The 21,493-nt window shown below is 44.8% G+C and overlaps 1 long non-coding RNA gene across 1 annotated transcript; it reads left to right on the top strand.

The window, feature by feature from the left end:
* Positions 1-8,883: 8,883 nt before the first annotated feature.
* On the top strand, positions 8,884-13,016 carry LOC120324696. The gene is made up of 3 exons (XR_005566197.1): positions 8,884-8,896; positions 10,514-10,582; positions 11,667-13,016. It is a non-coding gene; the product is annotated as an uncharacterized LOC120324696 (long non-coding RNA).
* Positions 13,017-21,493: the final 8,477 nt, after the last annotated feature.

Raw genomic sequence — 21,493 nt, 5'->3', positions numbered from 1 at the left:
CTCCCGCGGGTCGCGGCGCTTCGCTGCGGCCGCTGCAGCCACCGGGCGGGCAAGGGAGCGGAGAGGGAGAGGAGGGAGAGCTGCCGCCGCGCCTCGGCCGCCCGCACTTTTATGCTCCCGCTGGCGATCGACTTTTTTTTTTTGCAGGCTGTGCCAGTCCGAGTCAACTTTCCCTGGAACTTGCCTTTCCTCTCGCGATCGCCTCGCTCGCCTGCTCGCTCTCACTCTCTCTCTCTTTTTTTCTTCGCAGAGACGACTGTCCTCAGCGGGGACGCGCCTCCCGGCCGCCCCGGTGCCCGCCGCCCAGTGTCCGCGCCGCCGCGCCGAAGCCGGAGCCGGAGCCGAAGGGAGAGCGGGATCCTGCCCGGGTGCCACCTGCCAGGAGAGGAGGAGGCTGACGAGCGCGCTGGAGCAATTTATAGGCACCCAAAAGCGCAGGGGAAAGGGGAGCTGCTTTGGCATCTCATTCCAGCATCTGCTCTGCTCTTCCCACTCGCAGAGAGTTTGGCATTACTCTGTCAGTGTGGGAAATACATATTTTTTTTCTTATCTCCCTCCCCCACCCCTCCCGCAAATGGATGAACAGCGAAATCGTGAGCCTCACTCACTAGCTGCATCTTGCGATGACAGCTCTTCCTGGAGCAAACCAAAGGGAAGAGATGTGCTTAACAGCCTCCGGATACCCTTCAGGTCACCAATCGAGAATTAAAAGGTCAATCCACCTCCTGCTTAACGCTTCCTTGAGGCCACCCTACCATGTTGGTGTTTTATGGGAAATACCTCTTTAAATGCAGAGATGCTTTACCCATTGTTCAAGTAGAAGTTATTTGAAAATATATCTCCCACAATAATAGAGATTAACATCTCTGGCAATTTCGGATCTCTCTCTTCCCCCTCACCCCGATTACAACCATAAAGACAGAGAAAGAAATAGTTCTTCCTGTGAATTAAAATTGACATACTCATCACTGGCAGCAGTGTTTCCTGGTGTTAAAGCCAGCCACTGCTTTGCTTGCAAACTGACACCTAGGGAAAGTGTTCCCTTTTGTTTAGAAGCCAGAGAAAAGTGCGGGGCATATGCAAATCAACAGATGCCTGGACCTGAGGAAGAGATCTCTTTGGCTTAACTTGGGGGCAGCAAAGCATTTTGTTAAATCTTGGGGTTTTCTCTTTTCTTTTCTTTGTGTGTGTGTGTGTGTCTTCATGAAAGTCTTCTCCTCCCCCAAGGTCTGGTGAGCACCTCTGTGACTGAGTGGGAAGGTGAATGTGCAATATTAGTGGCATTGCTGCTGAGAAAATATTAAGGAACTTGTCCTGCTTACAGACATACAAGGTACACAAAGAGCTGTTTAAATAAACAAACAGAATTGATTCCTAAATCATAGTTCTGTATTCAGGAGCAATGGACGTCAATCAAATGTGGGTGACATTTGCCTGTCAATACAGGGATGATGGCTGGAAAGAGTGTGACTTATTACAGCAAGGCAAGAATCAGAAATGAGCAACAGCAGCAAATAGGACAAGAACCAAATAATGGCATCTCCAGCGATGATCAGAGGGCTGTGATCTTGTCTTGGATTTTATTAACACGAATCCCCTCTCCCCTCACCCGTTCTCTTTTATTTCTTTTCTATTCCACAACATAAGAAGGTCAAACAAGCAGGCAGTGGGAAACAAAGATTCATTGATTCTTCCTTTTAAGCAGAAATGTCAGCAGCTCCTTTTGCTCTTTCCTGAGAGACTCAAAGGCAGTGAGTGTGTCCATGCTGCTTAGAGATGGGCCAGTCCAGCTCCTTATCTCCCCAGAAAACTCCTGACAAAGCTTCCATTCATGCACTTGTAAATATCCCTCCCTCCTTTTTTTATTATTTTTTTAAAATAATTTTTTTCTTTTTTCTTTCCTTTAATGCTCTGTCTTAAAAAAATTCTTTATCTGGTACTGACACAAACTAGCCAGTTCCCTCAGCTAAGAGCTTCCCCTCAAGACCCAGGAAGCATTGAACATACTTGGAGGATTCTGTTCATATCACTCTCTTTACCCCATAGGAAAGGGTTTTCAGCATTGCTCTTTTTTCTGGGTGGGAAAAAAGAAAAGTTGGGCCAGGAGTGACTGTACTGTCTCAGCCTATAGCTTGGCCCTTGGGGTTTTGTATTTAGTCATCCCTAACCCAGGTGGTTTTTGCGACATCAGGATGTGCATAAAACTCCATTTCAATGGCTGTGTTACACATTGGGCAAAGGGCAGACCTCTCATCCTCAAATAGACACAAACCTATCATGATCTGTCAAATCATAGTGATGCTGGATGGCCTACTTATCATTACTCTAGCTATGATAAGCCTCATTTTTAAAGTGAGGTCCTACTATACCAACCACGTTTTCCTTCTTAATAGGCAGTATTATCCTCATGCATATTGCCAGGGATGCTCATTCACTCTGAACTGTTGTGGACTTTCTCACAGAGAAGACAGTCACAAAAATCACAGCCAGAGTAAGCAGAATAGAGAGAACAGGGCAAGTAATGATGCTGGGTTGTCAGTGGAGCTTGTATGTTAGCTGGGAATATAACCTGAGACCTTGGATTTAGTTACCAGATTATCCTTAGTTCCCAAGGAAAAATTGTATTTTCCAAGAAAACTGAGAATAGGAAACCAAAGGCCTCAGAAGTTATGCACTGGAGGTCTCAGTAGTCTGGTGCAAAGTAAAAAGAAATGTAGAAACCTCTTTTTACCAGAGGACACTGGTTTTCCTGAAGTGGTGTGTCAAAACATTGATTTGCTGTAATTAAGGCTTAGGTAGCACTTGTGTTATAATCTCTCCATGCTGAAGGCTAACAGTCCAGATTGACAGTCCGTTCTTAATATAACCATTATATTTGCATGAGCTGCTGCCAGTTTTAATGTGTTAAATTTATTTGTATTTTCTAAGCCCTCTTGCAGGCTTGCTCCAGCCTTTCAGCATGTTTGCTTCCCTTCTAGTTCTCTGGGCTCTTAAGCATTCAGACATGCAGTTGGTGTTTGAGCTGTGTCCCCTGTAGCTTTTGCCATTTGGAACAACCTTCTCACAGCTCTTACTGACTAATTAGTTAACATTCATACAGACTGAAAGATGTACAGCATAACATGTATGTCCATTTTACCTGTGTGCCATTGCCTCAGCTCTAACTTCAGGGAAAACTGAAGAAAACCGCCTAAGAACCTGTTCCCACTGGCACACAGGAACACGTTCTGCAGTCGCCAAGCACGAAATGTCTCCTTCCTTCTGCAGCGCTAAATTCAAAGGATTAGCCCAGGGAAAAAATACTCTATAAGGAAGGGCAACCTTCTACCAACTACAGTAAGCAGGAGTGACGTGGAAAAAGGCATATGCCTACCAAAGGAGCGTTTGAATGCTGTGCCAGGTTCATACTGCTTCTGCTCACTCCTATCTGCCTCTGTTTTGCTCTTACTTACATTTTCACTCCTTTTTATTGTTATTTTAGAGAAGCATTTTGAATTTCAGTCTGTTCGAAAATTAAGGCTTTGCTACACTGGACTGTTATAAACACTGGTTTAATTATGCATGTAAAGGTTAGCATTTTAACCTGGATAACAGTGGTATGGTCAAGGAAAAACATACACTCACTCCAACAGGTAAGTGGGTTCAATACTACAAAATAAATCATAGAGGGAAAAATATTCATATCAGTATCGGTGTCTCAAAGGTACCACGGTGACATGGCAGTAACATACTGGTGTTCTAAACCATTCTTTGTATCCTATTTCAGTTCTGTTCACCTACTTTGGTAAAATCTCAGTGGTGGCACATGTGTCAGTAGGTCCTGAAAAGCCACATCCTGCACCAGTTTCGGTAGATGCTCATACAGGCAGTGTTAACTAAACTCGCACAAAACCTGTTTTGGTCAGCATGACTGAAGACCATCTTTGTTTATAGTGATGCAAGATGCTGTATTCTTAAATAAAATCAGGGTTTTCATGATCATGGAAGGAAAAGCAGCTTTTGCACGTAAGAGAAAAAAATTGCTTTGCTGATTTTTTGGAAGCTTTTACCTGTCCTTTGGAACATAGGAACTCCTTCTGCAGGGTATTCTCTGCTACTCAAGGATTTAAGCCATCTTTGTGTGTGTGATTTGAAATATTCTAGATTATCACAATTAATAAAGCTCTTTGAAAATCAGCTTCTGAATGCAAAGGCAAACACAAAAATGATGCAAAGAAATTGTGTCCAGCCTTAAAAGGGTTACATCCACTTTTCAAATCCAAATGAGGGGGGAATGCAGGGAGGGCTGTCACAAAAGTGACAGGGCTCAACAAGGAGAATTTGCGAATAAATTTTCGACATATCTCTTCCTTTTTAGTTTTTAATCTGAAAAGATCAGTCAAACGTGACTAGTTACTGGGGGAGGGGGGACAGAATTAAAATGGGAAGATTGGAACCCAAGTCATGCATATCATGTTTTGACTGGTGAATTACCACAGATATAAAAACGTAACTGTGTGTGTAAAAATAAGTCTTAAACACATAGGGAGCTAAAGATTACACATTCAGCTGACAAAGTTTAAGAATATAAAATAATCATGTATGACACTTGGTAATTGCCAACATAAATAGCAGTAATTTACCATAAAAGATGCTCATAATTGCAAGTGCCCCTGTTTATTCCGAAGATTAAAACACTAGTTGTAAACATAAAAGATTGTTCTTTCAGGTTTCTTCTTTTCCATACATCTGCAAGCCTGCTGCTCTCTGTCTTCTCTCTATTCCATCGCTCCAGAGCCGTGATCAATGGTGGCAAATACAAAGCTGTGGTGCATGGGAAAGTGTACAGTCAACCTTGGCAGTACTTTTGATCATGATGATAGGACTTCTCCAACCCCAGTGGTGCCTGACCAGTTGATTGCTCTTGCACTGGTGATGGCATGGAAGTGCTAGAGCTGTACCTGGGCTCAGTTTCATGCTCTCTGGATAAAGCTGCTCTCACTGAGATCTTTTTCTGATCGGTCTCCCCTTCCAAGTGGCAGGTTCACACTTTCCTTTGCAGGAGGAACTGGGATTTGGAGAGTTTCTGGATAGGTTTCTAAGAGCCATGGTGCTATGGAGGTGTAATTGAGCAATGCTTGCACCAACCAGTAAATTCCTCCTCCATAAATAGCCTCAATTTGCCAATAAGTGCACTGCATTTCAGGAACTGGGTTTCCAACAATAAGGGTTTTTTACACAGCACTCCCACTCAGCTTTCTTCACAGAAGCCTGAGCATCCAGTGCCCCCAGACACCATGAGAGTATCTGCTTGCAGCAGGGTCCAGTTAACAGTCTAGTTCAGCTGAAAACACCTTTTTTTCTCTACCCCACCTTTCCCTTCCTGTAGGATAGGCATTTTAACTCATTACCTTCTTTTAACATAGAAGTCTTGGCTTCTGCAGCTGCCTATGTAACCACAGCAGTGGTGGCAACGTTTTCCATGTAGTCTTTCTGCTTGATCCCCCCTGCTTTTAACTCCTTTCTGATCAAAATCTATAGCAGATAACCTGTCATAAGCAGGCACATAGAGGAACACAGACTGGTCATTAATAAAAGTCCAAAATATAGAGATATTCCTAACTGCTATTAAATCAAGGAGTATTGCTAATGGTGAAGGCTACAATGTCGGCATTCTTATGAAGATGTAAATAGTAAATACAAAAGGGTGGAAGATAAATGCCTCTAACATGGGAGTAAGATTAAACAACCACTTTGTCCCTGCTTAAAACTATACCAATAAGCAAAGGCATTTATCATGTTGCACTTCTATTAAAAATTATGTCAGTAGTTAGAGTCAATCAGGTAGAGATTTCAAGATGATTTGCCCATGAGAATGATTTTGGTTACCTTTGAAATGGTTATTAGACTGCCAATGCTATTAAAGAGAGATGTTAGGGGCAAAAAGGAAGAGCAGAGACAAGCTTTTCTAAACTGTCGTCTGCGATTTACCCTTCCTCCTCCAAACCTGAAAGACTCCCTTTCCGTTGTTCTACCAACCCAGCAATCTTCTGGTATTTCATACTGGAGTCCTTTATATTCATCAGGAAGTTGATGGATGGGCAATAAGAATGGATAGCTGGGAGTGGAAAACTCAAAATTAAAATCCCTGGAGTGGCAAGATGCCCAAGAGATTTATTCTTTCTTCTGTCATCCCCCAACTGAATTTCTTTTTGTGCCTGATTATTGATTTCTGGAGTAGTTAATGGTGTAATTTACTTTGCAAGTTGCAATAACTTCTGATCATTAATTTTTCTTCCTATCTGTTCATTAGTTAAAGCAGGAGACCCTTTGATCCCAAACAATCTTCCCTACAACAAGATGGCATACAGTGGACTTTGGTGTGATTCTGCAAGATGCTGAGCTTTTGATTATTATGGTAAGCAGCTGTGCTCAGAATTTTGTGAAAGTTGACCTTGTATTGTTAAAAAAGGCATGTTGCAATATTATTCTGCAGGTCTGATCCGTCACAAATTAGGCATGACTTCATTGAAGTAAGTTGTAAAATGAGATGTTAACTAATGCATCTGAGATCAGAATTGGGTTTGCTATTTGCATTACATTCTTGGTATCCAGTTTCAGTTCTGTTCACCCAGTTTACTAAAATCAGTTTGCTGCAATAGAGTTTCAAATCACAGGGAGATACGAGTGCTCTCCTCCCCAAAGGGACTGATTATAGCTCCACAATGAGGGAGGGACCGGGACATTTCGTCGCGGCATTGTAGAGATACAGTCAAGCAGAGGAACCATTGTGTAGGTTTCCCAGCATAATGTATTGCCAGTGCCATTATTAATAGGCTATCCTGTACTGGATGTAACTTTGGGTTTGGTATTTGTTATTTTAACTTACATGTATGCATTTAGCAATAATAATAAGTAAAGGATGCAGATCGGAGAGAAAAAACTGAAGTATTTACCACCTCCTGAGATATGCATGTCTTTATGCAATGCATACATTTTCAGCTAGACTGCTTATATTCTTTCTATGCAGCATTAAAACTCTAGTATGCATGATTACTGCACAAATCCAAACTGCATCAAGTGGGAAACGGAATGCGGCTGGCTAGAGAGCATGTCTACCACTTAGGGACTCAGATTTTCTAATCTCCAGGAAGATAAAATCTCGGATAGAATATTCCTTTCATGTATTGAGACACATATGTTTTCAATATGGAGAGACACACATATGCCCATGCACATGTGTACATACAAATGTAAAATAGAAACCTGTATGCTTTTCAGAAATCAGAACACTAAAAGCTGTGACTGTCACAATTCAGCAACCTGGTATTTTGTGTTTTATTGTTTAAATGTAACCCAAAAGAGCAGGATATCCCAATATCCCATGAAAATAATCTCAATCACTGACATGCATATGGAGTTACTCTACTGAGTTAATTGATAGAGTGTCAAATGCAGTTTGCACTTGACACGAGCGACTCTGTTGGCCTGGAAGGAGCCCTCACTCCTGTGCTGCTACACAGTGAAGCTCATTGAACTTACATTACAGTTTCACTGCTGTGAGAATGGAATTTAGCCTGGAATCTTCTGTTTAATTAACTTTAAATCACTAATGACAGTCTTTAAATATCTAAAAGAGGAAAGAATCTTTTATGGATTTTAATGCCTGAGAGAGAAAATGAAGCGGAAAGAATTTGCACTGAGCATCCTGATAAATGCCGCTTCTCCCTGCAATGCTGAAAGGAACCAGAAGGAGATATCCGAGGAGAGGGCAGTGCCTATGAGCAGGTTAGACCGTCTAACTGGGAGACTGTTGTGAACCTGGGTTAAAAAGGGAATGTAATTTCTGGAAAGCAGCATTTCTAGCCATAATGTTGCAGTGATAATATGTTGAGAAAAACTTACTTAGGCATTATTTTGAGAACTAATTTTGAACCAGACATAACACAGCACAGAGAATATGTCTGCAGGAGGAATCTCTGTACTTTGGCACAGGGAGCAGTGCTGCAGCAAAGGTGAATGACAGTAACTTCCAGGCAGCTTTGAGAAAATTCTTCAGACGACTTGTCTGGTAAGTGCTCCTCCAACATTTGTCTCCAATCAGGTAGGGATATTAATGGCTTAAAGCTAAAACCAAATTTGTACTGCCAAGTTTGTCACTCAGGTTCCTTTATTCAGGAAGTACGGCAAGCAGAAAGCAATATGCTGTTGTGCTGCCAAGCATGGTCACTGTGGGATCCAGCCACCAGCCAGACCAAGTCTAAAGACTTTGAGTTAGAGCCTCCTCTTTACATCCCAGATTAATTTTTTTTTTTGCTGGGCAGGCATTTATTTGGCATTTAACATGTATCTTTTATTAGGTTTCCATTCTTAATTATGTCCTTATCACACCTCCTCACTCAATCTACTACAGCTTTCCTCATTTTGAAGTGCTAATAAATAGTTAGTCTGAAGTCAGCAAGTAGGTATCTCAGGGACAGCATCACATCCGGGTTTCCCTTCCTCTTGCTGTACTCACTGGGCAGGTAAAAATACCTTTTTTTTTTTTTAATTATTTTCCAGTGAAAATAAACTGCCTCACCTCTATGACTTCAGCGTGTCGTATTTGTTGTATGACTATTCATGTTAGAATAGCATGACTAGTCATGTTAGACTAGACTCTTTCATCTGCCCGACTTTCTTTATCCACCCAACTTCAGATGAGTGGTGCAAAGGATAGACTGAGCTGCCCTTGCTGTTTCCTTTGCAGGGTTCTTTTTCACTTGTATAAGCATGAGGTCTCAGTGCAGAGGATGCTGCTGCCAGAGGATTACGAGGGGACAGCAAATGCAAAACCGCCCCCAGCACTCCAGTCACCTGGAAGATTCGTTTGTCTTCACTCTGGATGATCACACCTTCTGTGTTCCTGTTTATACAGGTGTTTGTGCCAGGTTTCCAGTCTCCTGTGAGAACATTTTGAATATCTGTGGGCCCATAAACACTATCCTGCAGTCAGGTCTTTATTCCCTACAAATGCATTCTCCTTGCTCTCTTTGTCTTCATTTGTATGACAATGTAAATTAATTACTTTCTAATTGCTCCAAGTCAGATAGGCTATAGAACAGTGAAAAATACAGACAAAAGCTGGTGTTTGACACCCCGCTGACAAATCTGACACTTGGCCCCACAGCCATTCCCACTGGACACCTGCTCAAGGCAGAGGGTGCAGCATTTCCTCATCCCCAGTGCCAGCAGATAGCAATAGGGAAAGAAGTATAAGTGTCATGCCAAGGACACTCACCATCAGGTGATAACAATTTTCAGGTAAGGTAGACGCTGCAGGGGAGGTACTTGACTCTGCAACAAAGCATGTGTTTGCCTAGCTCCACATGAGAACTCTGGAAAGTGGAATAGAGAGCAAAAGTCTGTGGCTGATCTTGCTGAATGGGACAGATGGAAACCCTTGCCAAAAATAGCTTTGCTAGAAGTAGAACACATGGTAAATTGCATTAATTTTAATAATTACTTTTTATGCTTTGATAAAAACTGGCAAGGACCTAAAGGATCCTCTACCCAAGATAATTAGCATAGTTCTCCTTCACTGCTCCCCTTTAAAGAGAATGCTGTTTTGAGGCTCTCATGGCTCACAAAATTGAGAAGGATGAGGCTGCCCACTTGTGCCAGGAAAGCAGAGTGCTCAGCTGGATGTAGGACCCACAGAAAAAGCAGCTTAGCCGCCAGTTCCTCAAGTAGCAAGGCCACTAAAGCAGTGCTGAGTTTGGTCTACAAGGGGCATGCTTGTCTGCAGCCTGGCAGCATCCAGTGTCTGTCTGGCCAAAGGATCAGCAGTTACACTCTGAAGGTGAGCAGATCCACAGTCTTTAAAAAAATTTCAGCAACAGCCTTTTTCCAAAAGGAAAATGTATTTTAAGAAATTTTTTTTCTGGAGATACACAATTTCCTAGCTGCTCTAGGAGAAAGGGAACAGGCAGTTCCTTTGCCTGCTGCAAAGGGGATTTTGGCCTACCATAGTGCCAGGTAGAACTGTCCCTTTGCTACATGAAAAGGGATAATGGGAAGAGCTGGGCTGAATTACACTGTAGCTGGTAAAACATGCAGTGCATTACTGCTTCTTACCCCAACCTCTGGTCAGGCTTTAAGGATGCTTGGCTTGGAAAGAAATCCTTATATCAAAGCAAACTCCTCCAGGAATGGTGCTGGATGTAGTGTCAGACAGCACCAGCACCCTGTTTACACTAGCCATCTCACTGCCTACCTAAATTGGTTTAGTCTTCTGCCCAGCTGCAGCTAACCCAAAACACAGAACTCCGGCTGCTGGCAGTGTCCAGGCCAGTAACACAAAATTGATTTCTAATTGATGTAGTTAATTCAGGGCATCTGTTGTTCAAACAGCTCTGGAATAATGTTTAATTACCCAAGGGATTTTGGAGCCAACAATGCCTACATTTCTTTTCAGTTCACAGGAATATACAATGCACTTCCTACTCAGGTGCTATACATTTTTTATATGAATGAAATGTATTCTCTTTTACAGCTAAAAAGTGTGCCTGTCAGTCCAGATCAGAGTCAGTCGGCGATACAGTCACAAACCTGTCAGAGTCAGGTAGGAGGGAGGACAATGTCTAGAAGTGGTATTTGTTTCTGTTAGATTAAGGAAGCTCACTGGAACTGCAATTTTGTCTCCCCAAAAGCACTGTGTGACTGCAACTGAATGAGGGTGATTTTCTTCTTCCTGCCAGGGCCAAGCTCAGGCAAACAGACAGGATTTGTACCACATAAGAGCAGCCTGGGAAGCTCTGAGTGTGTGATAGAAATGCATAAATATAGAAATATAAATGTGTCTGCACGCAACTAATGCCCCAAAAGGACACCTGAGCTAAATGTTGGTTGGTTTGGGAGCGTGATTTGGATACACTAACTGCTGATTGTTGAAAGTCCTTGGGCAGACAGACTGAAAAAAAATCCCTCTAATTCAGGTCTTCTCCAGCGACAGGGACTATAGAAGTGATCGAACTCTTCCCTGTACAAGGGGCCTGCTCCCTCAAGTGGGGCATGGTTTGGCATTTTCCTTCCCAAGCCAGAACTGAAGCACATCAACAGAAGCTCAGCAGGGCCAGAGGGATGCTCTGCTCCTCCAGGGAGGAGGCAGCTGCTGGCTGGCAGGTCTGTGCTGCAGCATTCAGAGCAGGATTGGCACTAGAAGCAAGAGCCACCGCACCCTGAAATGCCTCCCTACCTTCTCATACCTTTCCCTGGCACCCCAAGGATCTGGTCCTTGAGCATGTGTGTGCAGATAATGCTACTGATGCCATTTGTATCTGGTAATTTTTTAAAGCTCAGTGATTTAGATTGACAAATGTATTCTGATTTCCTAATATGTTTTTCTTCACATCTTTGCTGTGTTTTTCCATAAGAATTATTCTGTTCAGCAGCTCGGGAAAAACAATCAACAGCTAGAAGGTATATTCCACTTCAGAATTTTGCACAGAATTAGAATGTCTCTTTTTTTTTTCTTCCCTCTGAAAAATGTATTTGTCTCTGTGTTTCTCCCACTGGCACTATCTTGTAGCTCTGTGTTTGACCTGATATTCCATCATCCCTCCTGTTTTTGTTGATGTGTTTCTGTGAGGAGTACCAGGTTGGTCTGCCATGCTGATGTTACTTTTGCTCCCACTTTTTTCTTACAGCTGCACTGTCGTTTAAAGCCTCTTCACAGAGCATCTCGAAGGCTTCTGATGTTTGTAACGTTGCAAGTGCTCAGTGAAGCCCTCTTCAAACACAGCCATTGACTGAGAAACACCATGAGAAGAGCAAAGAACTGGGGAGAAGTGGACATACTTGAGCAAACACTGCAAAAGGGATGAGATATTTTGGAGCTGCTAGGTTGAAACATTTGACTACATCACAGGCAGCAGATGAGGACAAATTTTTGACTTTTCTGCAAACCTGTGGGTTTTGACTGCAACTGAAGATGAATGTCTCAGTGTATAAGGAGATGAGAAATCTTAGAAACACCAACAGAATACCAAAAATGCTGCAAGGAAATGAAGCTGATTCAGTTCTTGCCTTATTTAGTAATCAAAGAAGTTGCTTTTGGTAGCTTGCTTGTGAAAAAGTCTTTGTCATTTTGTTCCAGAAATTAGCAACTTTATTTGAAATCAGGATGCCAAAACCATGCAGGGAATGAGACAACTGTAAAAACTGTATTTTAGGACTGATTAGGGGTGCCCAAGCCCCTAGCTTTGGCAAGGTTCGATCAGAGCCACCAGCCTGTGCCCGTAGGTCCTATAAATAGAGAAATCCAGCTAGGCACTGGTGGGATTTCTGAAGAGTGCCCAAGAAAGTGCTATTACATCCATAGTGGTTGAGTTGAACAGGTTTGTGTCATGGCAGGCAAGTCATCCTGCAGAGGATAATTACAAGGATTATATAGTGGTATAGAAGGAGTCTGCATGATGAGTGAGCTTTTGGAAATATCTGGGAGCTATTTCCAGCATGACAGATACAAAGTTATTTGAGCTTGCTAGACAGAAAATTCCTTTTTTAATCCATCATATGAATAGGCTAGGTTGTTTCTAGAGATGGTGCCTAGATTTCTGTTTAGAGACAAGTTTCTGGACTCTACAGAGGGGCAGATTTTCCCTGTAAGCTCAGGATGGATGTAGACTTTCTGTTTAGGATGAGAGATCCTGAAGCAGAGCACTGCTCCATGCTGAATCCCATTCAAAGATTCACAGTCATCCAAGTCCTGTGGCCAGCTCCAAAGGGGAAGAGGGGGAAGAAAAGACACCAAGACCTGCCTGGCAGAAGGCTCTCTGCTCACTGATAGGGTTTGGCTGCAGAAGGAAAACCTGCTCACTACCAGTATAAAAATGTTATTAGGAATTTCTTCTGGACTTCAGTGCTGGCATTCCAGTGCCCAACAGGCATGAGAGAACAAAGATTCTCCATATGCTATACATCATAATGCATAATGTGTTTGTCCATTTTCCCCAAAAATTCTTTAGAAAGGCCAGAGAGAATTAAAAAAATCCAGATCTAGACCTTCCTTGTCTCAAATGTTCTAATCGTGCTGCTCTGACCTCTGTTCCTTGGTTTAGGTGCTAATCTCTGCTCTGCAGAATTATTCACCTTCTTTCTGAGCTGCACACACCCACCACAGGCCACCTGGTTTACTGTGTGCACCCCAATGGTAACCCCAGAAATGCAGTGGCAGGTCACATCCAAGTTTGCTTACAACTTGTTCACATTTTCTATAGCCCACCTGCATGCTCAGAAGGGGAAGTCACTTCCCAGGCTGCCTGAAAGGGAATTGTGACTGATAGAAAGAAGAATACAGGACACATACCAGAACACCATATTTCAGTATTTTGTACTACTCAGAAGCAGTTTAGTATACTTTGTCCAGGAAGAAAGTTCACAAGAACTCCACCAGGTTTTTGGAATCATGAGAGACATGTTCTGTGAGATAAAGGCAGAGGATTCCCACTGTTGTGCCATTAGCCCTTTCCAGATACCCATGTGAGAGGCCTGGCTTTCAGAAATGTGGCAATACTTCTTTTTGCCACAGACCCCGTGTATGGAGAACTTTTCATTTTGAGGAGCCTTCAGCCCCAAGTCCTCGCAGAGGGAGCAGCAGGCAGGGCACTGCTGGTGCAGCCTGAGCAGGGCACCCACTTCCTGTCCTGGCCCTGAAACTTTATTTCTCTTCATAACATCTTGTAACTCCCATCAGGTGCTTCCACCTTCATCCACTCCTTTAAGAAGCTTGAGCCTTTGCCTGGGTTTACTACACCCATTTTTTTGGGGATGGTAGCACCTGACTCCCAAGCCAGGGTGAATACCAGCCACTGCTTCAGGTCTCTCAGCAATGTGATGAGTTCAGCCTTGAAGGCAGCTGAGCCTCCTCTGCTGGCTGGCTGTGCTGAAATGGAAAATATTGACTGCACGAGGCTTATGCCAAACACAACCTGAGCATTTCCTACTCAACCACATTAGAATTTTTTGATCATTCATGCTACAGGTTACAAATATACCTTCCATCCTCCTGGAACAGCCACCAGACAACTTGTGAGGTGAGAAGGAGGAAGGTAGGAAGTCCTGTCAGATAAAAAAAAATAAGGCATGAAGCAGAGCAAATGTGCTTTGGGCTTCATCAGCAGTTTTGCTCCCAAAATAGTCCTGAAGGCTCATATCTGGACAATGGTCTTGCATGGTGCCATCAGTCACCCTTCACCCCAAATTCCAGGTAACCCTGAGCTCCTGCACCAGCTGCTGATGCCTGCCTCTGTCTCTTGTAGTGTCACGTCATGTTCCAGCAAACAGAGGAAACTGCAAGTCCTTAGAGACAGAAGCTGTGATCTCTGTGAAAGCGTTTAGAATTTGGGCCAAATTTTATTTTCCTTCCTGGTAGGAAATGTCTGCCAAGGCACCTGTAACCAGGAGAAGAGGTCTGAGTGACAAAGGACATTAATTTTCTTCTTTTATAGGGTGTATAAAAGGAAAATGACACTAAGTAAAGACAAGGTAGGAAAACGGCTTATTTGAGATGTATAATAGATGTGCTATCTTCTTAATAATCCCACAGGACCTGATTATCTCAGTTTACAACCAGTTTAAGGCAAAATGCGAAAAAAAAATAACGAGGCTACAGTCATAACCATCACTTTAGAGGGGGATTATTCATATTATATTATAGGAAGTGGTGAATTACTAAAAGCCATCTCTATGTCTGCATTGCTGCAATTACTCCCAATTACTGTCACTCACTCTTGTAAGGGATTTCTCGCCACTGTGTTTGCAGGGGCAGCCTCCTTCTGCGGGGACACACCAAACCTGGCCAGCCACACCAGCTGGGCAGTGCTTCCCATGTGCCACTGTCCCCCAGCTCACTGCTGCTGTCCTGAGGATGATGGTTGTTGGAGCAGGGCTTAGCCAGGCTGCTGGACAGGTTTTGCACAGGTGGGGATATTCTCTCACCGCTATCACCCATGCATCCAGCCTCTCCTTTGTTTGCCTTCAGCCTAATTACAGGTCTGGCCTTGCACAGGGTTGGCCCACACCAGGGACCCAGTCGAGGGTAGGGAAGCAGCTGCTGCACTGACCCTCAGCCCCAGGAGAGCAGCAGGTGGCACCGAAGCCTCCATTATGCTGCTTGCACTTAATCCTGGCAGGGGTGAATCGTTCATCCCAAGAAAGCCTCCACATTTGTGAGAAGGGACCAGCTCTGGAGCAGCTCCCCAGCTTGGGCTGAGCTCCTCTGGTGCCATCTGATAATCACCTCCTTTGTCACAGCTTTTTCCTCCCCTCCCCTGTTGTTGGTTAGAGGAACTCCCATTAACCTGGCTGATTTCAAGACCATCAAAAAATTGGCTTGAGACTCATTCAGGTATTCACCCTGTTATACCTCTTCCAGTGTCCAAAACCGGTGGGAAGGGGGAAAGGAGCAGTTTATGTCTGAGACCAGCTTTCCTCTGTGATTGTTATAACTTGCCTCCCTGAAGACTCGAGCTCACAGTGATGTGAAGGCTTTTATATACTGCAATACACAAGTGGCTCTTGCCACCAAGTCCTTCTGCCCACTGAGCCAAGCCCAGGTGACCATGCCCTGGAGATGGCAGCAGCCCTGGCTGGTGTCAGGCCTTTGCAGCTCTCTCACCGTGGCAGAGGATTCGTCTGCTTGCAGACACGGCCTGTGCCTGGCACCAGGGTGCCTCATCCCTTCCTTGTCTGCTGGTGATCAGTGGCAATCTCCAGCATGTACCAGTGACATCCTCATGCTTGCATTACTTTGAAAGGCAAGAAAGTAGGAGTAGTGCACCATGGAGCTGCAAATAACTACTCTGGAAACGCAACTTTATTTTCTGTTTTCATCTGCGTCTGATGCACCATGACTGAAAACAAGAGTCATGTTTTAGAAAGGAAACAAAACAGTCTTCTCTTCTTCATCTTTTTTTTTGAGACCTCAGATCCTCATTCCCTAGACACTCTCCTTTAGTTTTTGGAAGATCTGGGCACTGATGGGACAGAAGCAGCATGGCTCATCCTTCCCTCACAGATTCAGATATTTATCAAAAGCCTCTTATTAATGACAATAAACCAGCAAAACCCAAGCATTTGCCATTATTGGGGGATTTTTTTCACTTACAAATGTGGCTGCCTGCATGGTCAGGACTGTTCCTAAGAAACATATGGCACTGATGCGATTTACCTTGGTGTTCTTGCTGCTGGTGATAGATCTGCTTTTTTAACTCAAATGCTGGAGTCTGTTTTCTGAGGTTAGTGCAGGGATAGAGGACAGGAGGAAACCACCTTGTTTGGCCAGGTTTGTTCTGCAGCATACACAGACATTGTCTGCCTCTTGGTGCCTGGATGCTCCTGGGGATTGAAATCAAACCTCCTGTAAACCCTGGCAGGGAGCTGAGCCTGACCAGCTCCCCGGGCCTGTGTGCAGGACGTGCAATCCCCATGCCCTTGGGACTGACCACGAGTTCTCACTGGTGCCATTTATGGGGGCACTTTACCTGTGACTTATGGTTTTCAGGTCTGATTTGCACTGTTGAAGCATCAAGGCTTGGCTCTGGCTCAGGCTCAGGCCTATCTGTTTGGGATGGCTCGATGCAGGGGGTGGTTGAGGGGTAACATGGCATGGGAACACCCCTCTCAAACCCACATGTTCATGGCAGCAACCATCAGCATGTGGCCCCCAACTGCACTCTTTGGAGAGGAGCTGGATTCAATGCCTGGTGTATGTTTTCCAGTATTTGTCTTTTCATTTTCCAGAGAGTTTGTGAGCTTTATGAGCACCCAGCGAATCTCAGGGTCCTTCTCCTCCCTCAATCCCTACCTCAAACCAAACCTTTCTCCCTCTACTTGTTACCCGGAAAATTCCTTACCACTGACTAAGCTTTTCTCTTCCTCCAACCTCAAACACTGGCAGTGTTTAACACCCTACTCCTCCATTCTTGTTTTCCTCAGGATCCCTTGGTCTCATTTCTGCCTTTTAAGCTGCTAGGTTGTTGCGTAAAAAGATGGTAGAGCCTGTCTGGAATGTCCGGAGGTGCTCGGTTTCCAGTGACACCTCATAGGTATTCAGGCTGCCCTCCTCCTTTCTGACAAGCCCCATCTACAGTTTTCCTGCATAAAAAACTGCACGTCAGAGGGGAAAGACAAATGACGATAGCAATAACGTGGAAAAACATCCTCTGAACATCTGAGAGGGCTGAATCATGAACCACTTTTATCAAGGCGTACAAGAGGCACTTAAATATTAGCTGCTGCTTATAAATAATATTGGTATGTTAAATACACACATATTTTCACAGTTTTATAAAGCGAGTGATCTCTGTTTGCTTTCAACTGGAAATCATAAAGAAAAAATCAATGAGCTTATATCAAGCTCATATTATAGTCCTTGAAGAGTCAACTGACTCTATAAAAATGACTGTTTTCTAACGAAGTTATAATTAATTGGACTAAGTTGGCAAAGTTTAAGTGCCTTGTCATATTTTGATTGCTAAGCAGTGCTAGAACTTATTGATTTTATAGAACACCCTGTAGATAAATGTAATGATTAATTTCATTTGGTTTACAAGAACAGAAAACTTCTATGCAGAACTGGATGCACTATTTTATTTTTTTCATTACTGCCTGTACCTGACAGGAGTGTGGGTCTAGCTATGGAGCTATGTCACATGGCCTGGCCTTCCCTGGTTCCTTATTTATTCCAAAGAAATTTCATTTTTCTCCCAAACTCAATGGTTTTTTTCATCTAAAGGATTTTGGAGAGATTATTTTTCAACATTTATTTCCTGGTTGTTTCTGTTTTCTTTCTGAAAAAAAAAAAAGGATGTTTTTAAGTTTTATTCCATGTTTCCCTGTTTGCAAAGCCATCAAGCCACAGGTCCAAACCCACGCCCAGCTCATGAACCCACTTCTAGGTCAGTGCTTGCCTTGGGGATGGAGAAGCTGGCTTGAGGCCCCTGCTTCAGAGCACTGAGTGTCTGGGGGCCCTGTGAACCTCCCTGCTCTGCCTAGGCACTCCTGGCCCCACGGGACTTCGGGGCCTCTCCCATGAAGAGGTGCAGAAGAGGAACGCTGCCAGGGCCTGCCCTCATGGGCTTTCCTGCTCCCTCAAATCCAGCTGTGTGGAGGGACAGCCAGGCCAGCTGCTGGAGGTCTGGCTGCCCCCAAAGGGGAGCAAGCCAGGGCTGTGATCCTCTTCACACACACTGCAACAGGGCTTGGCTTGATGCGCAGCCCTTGGAGCAATTTTTCCTGAGGTTCTGGGGTTATTTTTATCCCTTGCTGCAGCATTTGATGCCACATGACTGCCTCTGAATTATTTGGTTTCTTAATTGGTGGAGTTGATGTAAAAGCAAAGTGAGGGGAAAGGAAATACCAGCAACCTCCCTGGGGACACCCTGCCAAGCCTGGGGGTGACAGTTGTGTTCACTGGGAACTGTCTCGGCATGTTTTTATACCAGCAACACGGGGAACGAAAAGGATTTCAGGCCTTAATTTTGGATCTGTTCTGGTGTTCCCTCCCTCGCCTCTCCAGCTGTATTCTTGCCCCCACTGCTGGCACAGGCGTAAAGTGCATCCCAAGGTGCTGCCAGGCATCCTCCGTTGCTGCACAGGCAGCTTGGAGAGCCACTGACAGCTGGACTCCAAGCCCACATGGTATCAGCAAAGTACCAGGATTAAAATCAAAGCTTTGATTTTTATGTTTGCCCTCAGAATGGATTAGTATTGAATTCCTGATCTACAAGGTGTTTAATGTGTCTCTGGATACCAACCAGCAGAGCAGAGATCTTCTGAGGAGCTTATGATGACCAGAAATGAAGACAGGAAAGTCACTTTGTACAGTCTGGATGGTAGTTGCTAAAATCATATCCCAGTAAGTACCCATGCACCACATGCCTCCAAATCAGTGCTCTCTTCTGTTCCAAACACAGATGCTCATTTCTGTGTGATCTTGGGAACTCACATATGCCAGGTGTGTTTGAGTATCTAAAATAAAATATCTAGATCGATATAAGAGCAAATAAGAAGTGGCTGAGGATGCTCAAACCAGGTACCAAGAGTAGCGTTTCTAAACCCTACCCCTCTGGCAGGCAGTTGACAAGATCACCAGTCCTCTGTGTCACTGCTGTGATGTTAGATCCTAAACCACTCAGTTGGAGGGAAAACATAGTCCTGTATTAAGCTAAAATCTACTCTCCCACTGAGAACCTGAGCCACCCACGACCCAACACAAACCATAGCCTTTATTTACAGCATTGCCCTTTCTCCAGTGGTGCTCTGGGTTGCAGAGCAGCCCTTTGGCTCTACTCCCCTCTGGCTGGTCCTTGTTGGAGCACTGCCCCACAAGTGGTTCCTAGGAGTGATTTTCCACGGCACTTCGGTCCTGGGAAGCACTGCTGACCGAGCTCAGTGGCTCCCGTGGGTGCGGAATTTCAGGCGAGGATGGCAAGGGCAATCACCAGGGCAGGAGGTGTCCTGCTCCTCAGGCTCTGCCTGGCAATAGCTCTGTGCCACTGGGAAATCCACTGCTACCAGGCTGCAATTTCCACGCTAGCAAAGCAAAGATTAGCAATACCACGAGCAGCACAGCATCGCTCAGGCTCGGGCAGAGGGCGAGACTTTCCCTGGGGGCCTGCAGGACACTCACCCTGGCAGAAGGCATTCGATTTAAAGGATTACTGAAACAGTAGGGGTATTTAGTCCAGTACTTGCATGGCGCCATCCGCAGGCACTAATCACTCCAGGCTGGAAGGTGCAGCTTGTCCCACTGTTGGCACCCAGTCAGCCACAGCCATGCTCCCCACTCATCTTTGCGCTGGTGGCTGCCCTGGCACCAGGCCATTTGAAACATTATCCTGAATAACTGGGATGTCAGGAAAATTGTGAAGCTACACGCAGCCTGGGGCTCACCACTGCTTGGCTGAGCACTGGCTGTACATCCAGGGCTGCCGGCGGCACAGGAGCGGGGCAGAACGGGCAGGGAAGCTCTCACCAGTAGCAAGGGAGCCGAGGTGAGGAGTGAGCACCCTGGCACAGTCACCTGCCCCAGTGCTTCCCCCCTGACCTCAAACTGTCACAAAAGCTGCCTCCGAACATGTCCACCAAGCTGCAGGAGTGATTCCTGCGACTGGCACTCACACAATTACCGTGCTTTGTGATCTAAAAATACGGTTAAAATTTTGCTCTTGAGATATACGGTAAAAATGTCAGTTTTAAGGGCTTTCTCACAATAGGGATACAGTTCCTGGTGAGCTGTAACTCAGCCACTGCTCCAGGGGGGACCGGAGTGGCGGCACCTGCCTGAGGCACTCAGGTGAACTGGAAAGGGAAGCAGGAGCTCAGCTGTGCCAATGGCAGCGGCTTTGGCAGCAGCACTGGATGTAAACCAACCACAGAGATTTATAAATCACTGTTCTTTACAGGCAAATTACTTCTCCTTAGATCAGGGGAAACAAAGTACCCAGGAGGGGAAGAAAATCTAACTTCTGGGAAGTTATCGTGGTTTCATCCCAGAACATCTGCCAGCCCTGGTATCAGTGCAAAGTAACAAATACATGGCACGAATCAGGGAGTATAAAAGATGTGTCATTACAAGAAGGAGTAGGAGGAAAATAAAGCAAGTTGACAGCTCACATCCTGTGCCATAATCCTAGAAATTGTTAATATTTACAAAATTAACAACTAATATAACCGATGACAATCTCACTCCTCCTGGTTGTCATGAGGATATTAACAGTTACCACCCGCTTCAAACTGGAAATATTACCCATCTCTGGAGCTCCTGCTGCTCAGCAAGCGTGGGGACAGCACAGACTCGCCCTCCCAGCTTTCATACCAGCACCAAGCCATGAGCCAGTGTGGAACACCCAAGTGCTGCCGGGGCTGGTAATGCCTCCTGACCTCACTCAGCTCCCTGGGAGCAGAGGGTCTGGCAGAACAGGAGGAAGGTTTCTCTCTCTCCTCAGATCCTCCAGGGGTCCAGGATCTAGCCCTATGCACTGCACCATGGTGGGGAGAGCCCAGAGGAGGAGGATGGGGAGCACAGTGTTGGAGGGAGGAGAGGCGAGGGCCACGCTGGCTCAGATCGTACCTCCAAACAAGCTGCCATTTCAGGAGAAATGCCCATACTGCTGGTGTGATTTGCCAGATGTAAGGCTGGAAGCTAACTGATGAACAGATGCTACAGTGTCATTTCCTTAACAGGAAAGACCTGACTAAAACCAAAATAAAGATGCAAAGGGACTCCATTGGAAACATATTCCCAGACTAACAATCATAAAAAGGTAAAACTTCAGAATCACAGTGCTATTCCTCACATATTTTTTTAAATAGGAAAGAGAGTAACAGCAGCGCCCATGTTCCCAGAGCTGAGATTTGTTTGTTTGTTTGTCTGTTTGTTTTTAACTGTTACCTGTCCATCAGGAGGACTGCAGGAGGCAATAATGTACTGTAAGTACAAGAAAAGTGTGGATGGTGCATGCACATGCAG

The sequence above is a fragment of the Pipra filicauda genome, unplaced genomic scaffold (assembly GCF_003945595.2).
Source record: "Pipra filicauda isolate LSUMZ 115617 unplaced genomic scaffold, ASM394559v2 scaffold65_size3143899_pilon, whole genome shotgun sequence".
Lineage (NCBI taxonomy): Eukaryota > Metazoa > Chordata > Aves > Passeriformes > Pipridae > Pipra > Pipra filicauda.
The sequence above is the reverse complement of the archived record's forward strand: the minus strand, read 5'-3'. Positions and strand labels throughout refer to the sequence as shown.